This window comes from Lipotes vexillifer, unplaced genomic scaffold (genome assembly GCF_000442215.2).
Source record: "Lipotes vexillifer unplaced genomic scaffold, Lipotes_vexillifer_v1.1 scaffold253, whole genome shotgun sequence".
Lineage (NCBI taxonomy): Eukaryota > Metazoa > Chordata > Mammalia > Artiodactyla > Lipotidae > Lipotes > Lipotes vexillifer.
Genome location: NW_006780322.1, coordinates 879,613 through 891,624, shown reverse-complemented (window position 1 = coordinate 891,624; position 12,012 = coordinate 879,613). Strand labels below are relative to the sequence as shown.

General features: G+C 37.5%; 1 protein-coding gene across 1 annotated transcript in view; it reads right to left on the bottom strand.

Moving 5' to 3' along the window:
- Positions 1 to 12,012, bottom strand: part of EXOC6B (exocyst complex component 6B) — a 688,324-nt gene that overhangs the window by 621,461 nt on the left and 54,851 nt on the right. The window lies entirely within an intron of this gene.

The following is a 12,012-nucleotide window of genomic DNA, read 5'->3' as shown; positions in this document are numbered from 1 at the left end:
TTTCCCTCTTTCTCCTTTCACAGTTAAGACTCTTAAAAGAGCAGAGTCTATACTCACTTCCTTCATTTCCTCAAATTGGATTTGCTCTTCGATCCAGTGTAACCTGTTTCTTACCCACATCCCCCCAATGAACCTATTCTTGCTAAGGTCAATAAAAGCCTACTAATTGTCAAATCAAATCATTTACTTGACTCCTCTTTTATATGTTCCATCACTAACCACCTCCTCTTTCTTAAATATCTACTCCCAGGGTTTCTATTACATTCCCCTTCTCAGTCTCCAATAATTCTTCGTCCTTCTGGTCCTCAATACCTGCTTGGACTTCATCGCTTCTCATTCTTCATATTCCCTCGGAATATCACCAATACTTTAGCTTTCACTGTTAATTAAACATTTTTGGTTCCCAAATCAATAACAAGGCGTATTTTTCAAATCCTATAAACCTGAATATTCAACCACCATTCATCCTCAAATACATCTCAAACAGTGCATGTCAAAAGTTAAAATCATTAACTTTTCTACCCAAACCTGTACATCCCTCCTATATTCACCATCTAAATTGAAACAACCAGAGCCACCCAGTTACCGACACTAGAAATACATTAGTTAACCTTGACGCCTCACTCCACCTCACACCTCCCTCCAACTAATCAATCAATCACTAAGGCCTCCCAATCTAATTCCATAATAGCTTTTCTATGTTTTTCTTCCTCTCTAACCTCCTCTGTTACTGCCTTGCCCTGCGTCATTATCTCTCCTCCAAGCAACTGTTTTCACCTCCCTCTCCTTATTTCCCTAAAAATCCATGTTCGATACTTCTCTCACAGTAATCTTCTTTAAATGAAATATGATCATGAAACACACACACACCACACACACACAAACACACACGCACACCACAATTTAGGATTAAGTCCTGCCTCAGGATCAAGTCCAAAGTCCCTAGGATAGTATGTAAGGCCCCATCCATGTACAGATTTATCTCTGAATATTCCCCACACTTACTCTACAACTCTGCTTGAAGTTCCCTGAGTGTGCTATGTAGTCCCTCTCCCTAGAATCTCCTTACTATCACTTTATCTGGGAAATTCCTCCACATCCTTCAAGATTCAGCTCATAACACACCCCTTCCTACTACAACTACTATACCCTAATATAGAAACTCCCCTCCTTACAAACTAGGCAGAACCTAAGAAACTATTCATAAAACCAGCAAGAATTTAAGCTTGCACTCTCTGGAGACATTTACACCAAATAGGACTGTGAGTCCATTCTTTGAAGATTCATACTGAAGGCTACTTTTCTCCTGCTTACTGATATGCTGATATTAGGCATCTTTTCCCAAAAGAAGCCAACTTCAACTACATTAAAAACCTGTTACATCAAAAAATCTACAAACAATAAATGCTGGAGAGGGTGTGGAGAAAAAGGAACCCTCTTGCACTGCTGGTGGGAATGTAAATTGATACAGCCACTATGGAGAACAGTACGGAGGTTCCTTAAAAAACTAAAAATAGAATTACCATATGACCCAGAAATCCCACTACTGGGCATATACCCAGAGAAAACCATAATTCAAAAAGAGTCATGCACCAAAATGTTCATTGCAGCTCTATTTACAACAGCCAGGACATGGAAACAACCTAAGTGTCCATCAACAGATGAATGGATAAAGAAGATGTGGCACATATATACAATGGAATACTACTGAGCCATAAAAAGAAATGAAATTGAGTTATTCATAGTGAGGTGGATGGACCTAGAGTCTGTCATACAGAGTGAAGTAAGTCAGAAAGAGAAAAACAAATACCGTATGCTAACACATATATATGGAATCTAAGAGAAAAAAAAATGGTCATGAAGAACCTAGGGGCAAGACGGGAATAAAGACACAGACCTACTAGGGAATAGACTTGAGGACACGGGGAGGGGGAAGGGTAAGCTGTGACAAAGTGAGAGAGTGGCATGGACATATATACACTACCAAACGTAAAATAGATAGCTAGTGGGAAGCAGCCACACAGCACAGGGAGATCAGCTCGGTGCTTTGTGACTACCTAAAGGGGTCGGGTAGGGAGGGTAGGAGGGAGGGAGATGCAAGAGGGAAGAGATATGGGGATATATGTATATGTATAACTGATTCACTTAGTTATAAAGCAGAAACTAACACACCATTGTAAAGCAATTATACTCCAATAAAGATGTTTAAAAAAAAAACCTGTTACGGCATGTAATAGCCTATTTTTAAGAAATATATTTAAAATTCTATTTTAAAAAAATGAAGAAACAAATTCTGTTAAAACACCTAGACCTATCCTTGATAAGAAGTCATATAAGTGGTACCCCTTTACAGTCACAGTATCCTCATTTACCACCTGTCTCTCATTTTGACACTGTGCAAATCTGAACCACCCTTGTGTGTAATTTGAGGTAAATTTCACCAGAAGTACTATCATCCTGTTTTGCCTTAAAGTTCTTGAACAAATGCATAATAATATCCTAGAAATTAATGGGCACCACCACTAATGACATTCACTGATGGAAAGCTGAATTGATACTCTTTTGTTTTGAAATGTTTATTTGTTCATATTTTTGAAAGGGTACTACACTGAGCACTCTACATAGTAATGATTTATTTACATGTCTATATCCCCTACAGGACCATGAGTTCCTTGAGGGTTTACACCTGGAACAATGCCCACCTCCCACAGAGAAGACATTATAAAGTGACAAAGGGCCTAAAGCAGTGCCCAAAAATGTTTCAACATTTAGACTTTCTCCAAAGACAAAGCAGTAGAGTTAATAATAAACATTCTTGCTTCAAAAGTAAATTCACCTTCTAGCAGTGCAAATAATTTGTACTTCAGCTAAAATGCTAAATAGAAAAGGAAGGAATTAGAAGAAGAAGGAACTTAGAAGGTTCAAGGAAATCTACTGTAGAAGTGCCTGGGAATAATTTATTTCCCTAGCTCTCCTCAAACCTTCTCTGGAAGCTAGGAAAAGGAAGATGATTAAATTGCAACAAGACCTGGCTCTGAAGGGAACTGGTATTTCTGGCCCTTGTTGCCAATAGAAGGGGAAGGGTGACAGCAGTCCCTAAGGGCTTTTAGAAAAAAATTGCTTCCAGGTGGAAAGTTTTTATGGTACTCTGCAGCCTGGAGGGATTTTTTGCTTTCTTTCTTAACTACTGATGATTAAACCATGGACAATCAGACTGCAACAATGGAAACAGCTCCCAAACATCATGGTTATATGCTCCAAATTACCAAGCTAACTCTCAAAGGAGAGAAAAAAATTTGTTGGCAAAGTCTTTCTTTATTTAAGGGGGAGGGCAGGGTGGAGTCTGTTAAAGATTTGTATTTGGTAGAACATTAAAGTAGTCAAGAATTCTGTACCATAATGATAAACATTAGTCTCATACCCAGACTAGACACCATAATGTACAGTCACGGAGAGCTGAACAAAGGGCAATGCTAAATGCCCTGCTATTTAGCAACTTTTCATTATTCTCCTTTGACCTGAATCAAGTGTTCTATTAAATGGTTATCATAGGGGTATGCAGAGAAATCCTACCACACATCATATGGAACAGGTAAGTTGATTTATACCTGATCATGGTTTTGAAAAAACTCTGAGGTTCAAGTCTGAGTTTGTAATGATGGCTCAAGAACATGAGGGGGAAAGTTACATATAGTACCAACTCGTAAGAAAAGCAAAGAAAATTAGAGGCCAATCATTCAACCACCCAGCAACTCAGTCTAAGAAATCTTACTATACTGATATCACCCAGAACATTAAAGGATAAATCCAGCTCAAAATTACAACAGTAAACATAAGCATTTTAAAAATAATGTACCAAGCCCTCTGTTGAACATTTTACATACACTAACTCACTTACTGCTCAAAAATAATACTACTGGTGTAGTTACCAATATCATCGTTTCACGCATGAAGCAACCTTTCTGACATTGCCAGTACACAAAAACATCTACCTTCCCCAGGTTGCTACAGTTATACCAAGGAAAAGATGAAAGAAAAAGGATGAGAGGGAAGGAAAGGAAAATGGGACAGAGGAAGATGAGCACAAGAGGGAGGAGGCAGAGGAGAAAATCACCAAAATAATACAAATAATACAAATGGCATGTTTGAATAAGGCCATTGTGACTTTCTTCTTTCTACTTTTCTAACTTTTAATTTTCTTAAACATGTATTGCTTTTATAATTGAGAAAAGGAAGTGCATTTTTAAAAGTCTAGAATAGTACCTGGTTCATAGTAGATGCTCAATAAAATATTAAAATTAAAAACCAAACAAAAACAAACACTTCAGAGTAACCTGGGGCCTAGTTTTTAATAATTATTCAAAAACAATTATGTAAAAAACTAGAGAAGAATTTCTTCTCACAATCTATCACCTACAACCCCAAGAAGCAATCACCACTGATCAGTTTTTTTTTTTTTTTTTTTTTGGTCACGCTGCCACAGCTTGTGAGATCTAAGTTCCCCGACCAGGGATCGAACCCATGCCCCTCTGCAATGGAAGCGTGGAGTCCTAACCAATGGACTGCCAGGGAATTTTAAAAATTCAGTATCTCTTCTATATTCTAACCTTCTCATTACTGATCATAACTTCAAAATGTATTTAAAACATACATATATTTGACACCCTGAAATTTTTTATTTGAAAACTCAACACAGCAGTTTCCTAGAGCCCTTCCATAGCAACTATGAACCTCACCAATTAATGTTCTTTCATGATCCTTCAAATGGGAGGGGAAAGGGGGGGCCTCAATGGTTATTACCATGGAACCTCTGATCTATTACTTGATTTAAGTAACTTGATTTGTGAATTGGAAAAGTAAGCTATTTTCTGTTGTTTCCTATACCACTAACACGATATGCAAAGAACTCCCTACCAATATCATAAAGCTATTTACAAAAAACCCTTCATGTTTTAGACGAAAATAAATGAGGACACACCCCTCCTCTCACACCATGTTTCCATTAGGAATCAATACTGTGCCTTTTTTTCACAGAAGCATTTGCTTAAGGGCAGTATACACTAGGCCATTTTAAAGATCTCTCTTTAATATTGAAATATAGAAATGTACCGAAAAAAGGAACCTCAGTAATGATTGGCCTTAACTCACAGATACAAGTTCAATTTTTTTTAAACATCTCTATCACATACTTGTCTAGCTTCCACTGAAACATCTCTAGTAAGGGGAAGTTCATTACAAGGCAACCAATCCCATTTCAATAGCTGCTGCAAAGTTCTTATAAAAAATAAAATTTGCCTTCCTATAATTTTCACCAATTATCTTATTTTTGCCCTCAAAGGACCACCAAAAACGAGTCCTTGGTCCCTCCTTTCCCTTCTCCAGACTCAACAATCCAAATTATTCAACTATTCTACATACAGCCTTTCAATTCAGGCTTTTACCCTCTGGACACATTCTAGTAGTCAACATTCTTAAAATGCAACAAAACAGGCAGTGTAGTACAGTAGTCAAGAGCACAGGCTTCAAAGTCAAACTTCCTGGATTCGTCTTGGTTATTAATTTTGTGACCTTGGGAAAGTTATTAAACTTCTCTATAGTTTAGTTTCCACGTCTATAAAATGTAGATAATAATAAAAACCATTTCATACAGTTGCTGTGTAAAGATTAAATGGCATAATGTAAGTAAAGCATTCAAAACAGTACATGGCACACAGAAAGCACGCTATAAATATAAGCAATTTTCAGATCAAACATGGTCAAACTAGGAAAATAAGACTCATCTCCTTTAATTTTGTTACTCAGCCTTATTAAAACAGTCTAATGCTTTAGTGTTTCTGGCAGTTATACTGTACATTGAGCTTAAAGTCACATAAAATCTTTTGTTTTTATAATACATTACTATAGTCATTCAGTCGATAGTCTGAATCTACTACTTACTACCTATTACAATTATAATCCTTTTACCAGTCTTCTGAGATCTTTTTTTTTTTTTTTTTTTTTTTGCTGTACGCGGGCCTCTCACTGTTGTGGCCTCTCCCGTTGCGGAGTACAGGCTCCGGACGCGCAGGCTCAGCGGCCATGGCTCACGAGCCCGGCTGCTCCGCAGCATATGGGATCTTCCTGGACTGGGGCACGAACCCGTGTCCCCTGCATCGGCAGGCAGACTGTCAACCACTGCGCCACCAGGGAAGCCCTGAGATCTTTTGAGACATAATTTTGTCATTAAACCTTCCATGTTCATGTTTTGCTTTGTTAAGTAGGTACATGAATATTTTCACAAAAGAAAACTCCACTATGAGGAAGGGCAGAAACCCAAGCAACCCTAGGACCTAAGAAAGGAGAACCCTGGAAAACACCAGCATATGGGAGATTTTCTGGTTCCATTTTAAGGGGGAAGGAAGAACTGTTAATCACATAAGGTCAAGTAGAGAGCTTGAAAAAGTAAATGTTCAATTTAAAAAAAAAAAAAAAAAATCCAGGATACAAAAGAAATCACCAACCCCACTTTCTTTAGCCAAGATTCAGCCCCCCAACTGTGTCCAACTTGGAGAGAACTTGCTATGAGCCAAAGCTTTTAATGTCCCTCTTTTTTGAAGGCACAGTGGAAACAATTCCCTAGAACAAAGGAGTTGTGTCAGCGAGCTCTCTGCTTTTTCAAGTTGGAAGGACAGTTGATTCACACCATGTGTCAGCAAGAAACACCAGTTAGAACTAAGTAAGATAAATTTTAGGCCTCCTGAGCTGTTTAATATTAAACTGTAATAAACCATCTTTACAGCAAATTATTAACAAAATATTTGTTTACCCTCCCGTTTATATGCTTCCTTCCCTTGAAAAGAAATTCTAAGACAATTCATAATTCCAAGGTCACATATGCACCACCAAGAAATCATTTTCAAACGTCAGCATCCAGAACCAATGATCTGGATCATACTCCCAAAACACTGCCCTGGCATATTACAGTCAGCCTTGCTATATAGCCCTTTGTGTTCCAAGATAGGGCTAGTTTAAATGCTGGTCACTGTCTTTGATTAAGACTTCTGTCATTAACTCTCTCTACATGGAGTCATCTTAGTATCCACTCTAGTCAATAAATTTACTTTATACCTACACCAAGAAATAAAATATATGTTCAACTACATAAATGACACTAAGATGATCTTATTTTTAATACTTTGAAAGATAAAAAAAGATTTGAAACAACCTCGATCTATATGAACTTATAAGGAAAAATGGTTCTAAAACAATCAAAATAAAATTTAACAGAATGAGTGATACCAAAACTCACACCATAAAAAAAAAGACTGGAGAAAGACTAGCTTAACATGTTAAGAGACATTTTTCTGAAAACAGAGGTCACTAAAGCCAAATGATTGGTTCAATACAAGGAATTAAGTAATTTATAAAATGGGTAACTGGGAAAAATAAATTGCTGGCCTTTCAGAAATGACCCTATGATTAAAGTTTGTTATATAATTCGTTAGATATCTACCTGAGGCCTAATGCATATTTTCATTACTTATCTATCATCAATTATATATTATCAGTTAATCTGGTCTAGATCATATAACTTCTTTGGAGAATCTGACACCCTACACAGGTCAATTCTCAGTCAACAAAATGACAATCTAATATGGCCCCAAACATCACTGAAGAAACAAATATTGCTTACCAGTAAATTACTTCTCCATAGGGTTATGTTTAGGTCACTCTTCAAAAGCTAAGGAATATGACTATCACACTCTAGTTCTCCAATCTAAGGAGTAACTTGATTGTTTACTTAATGAGGGGAAATGGGAGTAATTTTCTTAAATGTTCATGATACACTAAACCAGAAGAAATAAACTTTTAAAAGGCAAGAGAAATTTGACTACTAAGTAATAAAATAACCAAATAATAAAATAAAATGACCACAGCAAGTTAAACAAAAACTGCTTTCTCAGGCTTCCCTGGTGGCGCAGTGGTTGAGAGTCCACCTGCTGATTCAGGGGACACGGATTCGTGCCCCGGTCCGGGAAGATCCCACATGCCGCAGAGCGGCTAGGCCCATGAGCCATGGCCACTGAGCCTGCGCGTCCGGAGCCTGTGCTCCACAACGGGAGAGGCCACAACAGTGAGAGGCCCGCGTACCACAAAAAAAAAAAAAAAAAAAAAAAAAAAACTGTTTTCTCAGAAACGTAAGAAAACTGGCTATACCAGGTAGTTTGGACATTTTACCATCATAGGCTCACTTAGTAAGCATTTATTGAGAATTTACTACAATGAAGACAAGAATGTTTCCCTTTGAGGAAGCACATACTATAATAAGAAAGGCACAAGGAAATAAAATTGAAGGTAATTATAAATTATAAATCTGTATAGAAATTAATATTTAAATCTGTACACCTAAATCTGTACAGCATTATAAAAACATAACGTTCACTGTGGAATTGGATTAATCAGAAAAGGCTTCTTGGAGTTGCTAAAAACCAGTAAAAAAAAACATGAGGGAAAAAAAAAACCTAAAAGAATACAGAGGAGGGAAAAAAGAACACAAACAAACAAACAAAATGACTGCAGATTTGTCATCCAAATTATGTAAGCAAGAAGACAATGGAAAGATATCTCCAAAGTGCTGAAGGAAAAACTGTAGACCTAGAATTCTAAAGCCAGCAAACATATTCTCCAAAACCTAAGGACAAACAAAGATTTTTTTTTTCAGACCAAATCTTAGAGAAGTTGTTTCCAGCATGCCTGCACTACAAGACACATTAAAGTAAGTTCCTTAGGTGAAAAGAAATAAAATCAGGTCAAAATATGGATACATACAAAGGAATAAAGAGCATAGGAAATGATAAATATAAAGATTTTTATCATTTTTTAAATTTATCTAAAAGATAACTGAAAGTTTAAAGCAAAAATAATAGCAATGAATTGTGGAATTCATAACATATGTAGAAGTAAAATACATGCTAACTATAACTCAAAGGTCAATGGGGGAAATAAAAGTATACTGTTACAAGGATCTTATGTTATATATGAATAGGTATAATATCATTTGAAGGCAAACTGTTGTCTTAATCAGTTCAAGCTGCTATAACAAATTACATAGACTGAGTGGCTTCATAAAAATTTATTTCTCACAGTCCAGTAGGCTGAGAAGTCCAGGATCAAAGCACAGCATATCCAGTGTTTGGTGAGGGCCAGCTTCCTGGTTTACCAGACAGTCATCTTCTCACTGTATCCTCACATTGCAGAGAACAGAGAGAGAGAGCAAGCTCTCATGTCTCTTCTTACAAGGGCACAAATCCCTTTCAAGAGGGCTCCACTCTCATGACTTCCTCATGAATTAATTAACTCCCAAAGGCCCCACCTCCTAATATCATCACATTGGCAGGGGGAGTGGGGGGGAAGGGTAAGGTATCAACATATGAATTTTGAAGGGACACAAAACATTCAGGCAATAGCAAATGTAATAAGTTAAAGATGCATATTGTAAACCCTACGGCAACCACTAAAATATATATATAACAAAAAGGTATACTGAATAAGACAATAGTGGGGGAAAATTGAATCCTAAAATATATTCAGTTAATCTAATTTAGTTAAGGAGAGTAAGAAAAGAGAAAAAAAGGGACAAAGAACAGATGGGACAAATGAATAATAAATAGCAAGAAAACAGACTTAAACCTAGTCAAATAGGTAACTATATTAATGTAAATGATTTCCTCTTTGCCTGCTTCCTTTTTAATTAATTAAGTATACTTCCATTCCCCCTTCCCATCTTTTGAGCTATTATTGTGATTCCTTTTGTGGTGCCTTGGTATAGTTTTGTTGCTTGTGTTTACCCTGCCTGAGGATCTTTAAGCTTCTTGGATTTCCATTTTAATATTCCAGAGAAAACCACTCGGAGCTTTTAAAAATGTTTCTGGGGCTTCACTGGTGGCGCAGTGGTTGAGAGTCCGCCTGCCGATGCAGGGGACACGGGTTCGTGCCCCAGTCCGGGAAGATCCCACATGCTGCAGAGCAGCTGGGCCCCTGAGCCATGGCCGCTGAGCCTGTGCGTCCGGAGCCTGTGCTCCGCAACGGGAGAGGCCACAACAGTGAGAGGCCCACATACCACAAAAAATAAAATAAAAATAAATAAATAAATAAAAATGTTTCTGGTCTTAATTTTGTGGAGGTAAGCCCATATGTGTAAAACATATAATAATATTGCTTTTTTTTAATCAGTTTAGATATTGTCTTTCTGCTATAATCAGAGCAGATTTACCTCATCATACCATATCATTCCCCCTCCCTCTCCTCTCAACATACTTATACCACTTTTAGTTTTTCTAAAGGTTATTTTTGTAATTTAATATACTATGCTTAATATTGTACTTTTATTTCTTAATAATATACTTATGCTTTTATTTCTTACATCGTTATCTATGACTACCTTGACCCCCTAATTGTGCAAAGTGAGGCATTAGCTCCCCTTACTTTCTCTTCATTTCTTTTCCTCACCTTCTTCCAACTGCTAAAGTTGACTGGGTTGGGTTAATAACATATATATTCTGTTCCAGAATCATAATTGTCTTTTATGGTTTACCAGTACTTTGTCTTTAAAACCAATAAACAACATTTGCATTCATTTAACTATATAAATATTCTTCACTTTTAAGCCAGGTTGTATACTAAGATTACCATTCCTTTCTTACGGGAATCTCCCCCCCTTTTTCTGGAAAACTCTCTCTTGATGCTCCCATTTCCCCTGCTCCAATCTGAACTGACACCTATCCAGGCTTTCTGCATACCTATTTTTGATGTTCTTTCTTGGTTGACTTACACAGCTGCTAAGATGATCAGAAATTAAGGGAACAAAATGCTGGAGACCAGGGGAAGAATGAGAAGGGGTGTGCCAACATTCTTTAGTCACTTTTTCCCAAGATATTTGCCAACTCTGCACACAAGAGGCTAAGTTTCCAGTGTAGGAATCAAGCAGAAGAGGTAGAGAAATCAGCTTTTGACAGTTTTGTGGCACTGAAGTGACATAAATTAGAGACAAGAGGTAAAGATCCTAGAGAGGAAAAATGGTAAAAAACACAACACTCTTCTGTTTTTCCCTCAATACATGCGCTGAATTCTTAACCTACAGCAGGCAAGAGGCTAAGACGACAAGCAGAGAAGCAGAACAGAGTCTAAGGTAGTCTTGAGGTAATGGAGTAAAGATTAGAATGCAGTGTCCACCTGAGGAAAGGGGCCCTAATCATCACTCCAAGGCTGTTTGGAAAATGTGAAGGACTACAGCAAAAGGCAGTACTGAACCAGAGATAGCCATGGCTCTGACCCTGACTGGATTCAGATCACTGCCACTCTATCCACCTTACCGAAAAAGACAGGGTTGGGGGGAGTTTAACCTTCTGTTATGGAAGAGAAGGTTACCCAGAACCTCCAAGCATTTTTTATCTCCATGCAGTCCAAACTTACCAAGCATGCCAAGGGAGAGGACCACATAACTGAAAATCAAGATCCACAGATGATCCAGATATTGAAATTATGAGAAAAGGACTTTGAAATGTCTATGATTAATATGATAAGAAAAAATAAAAGGAAAAAGAACAAAATAGACAGAAAGATGGAAAATTCACCAGAGCCTTGAAATCTACGCTATTTAAAAATTGAGAAAATTCAGAAGTGAAAATGTAATTTTTAAAATTAAGAGCTCCATCGATAGTTTATCAGCAAGAGGAGATTAGTGAAGATAAATTAATAGAAAATATCCAGATTAAAGCATAAAGAGGAAAGTAGCACATGGTTTCTAAAGCTGGTCGCAGGAATAGGGTCTTCTCTTTGTCGCACAAGTGGCGCGGCTCGTTTAAGCCAGTAGTGGAGGCGCTGAGGGAAGCTGCAGTGGGAGTGTTCAAGGATTCACTCTGGGTCCCCTAAGGTGTTTCAGGCAAAGGTAACAGGCTGAATGATGTGGCACAGGGCCCTCCCCATGCAGGATGTGCTTTGGTCAGTACAGTTAAAGTTGAAGTTTGCTGCTAA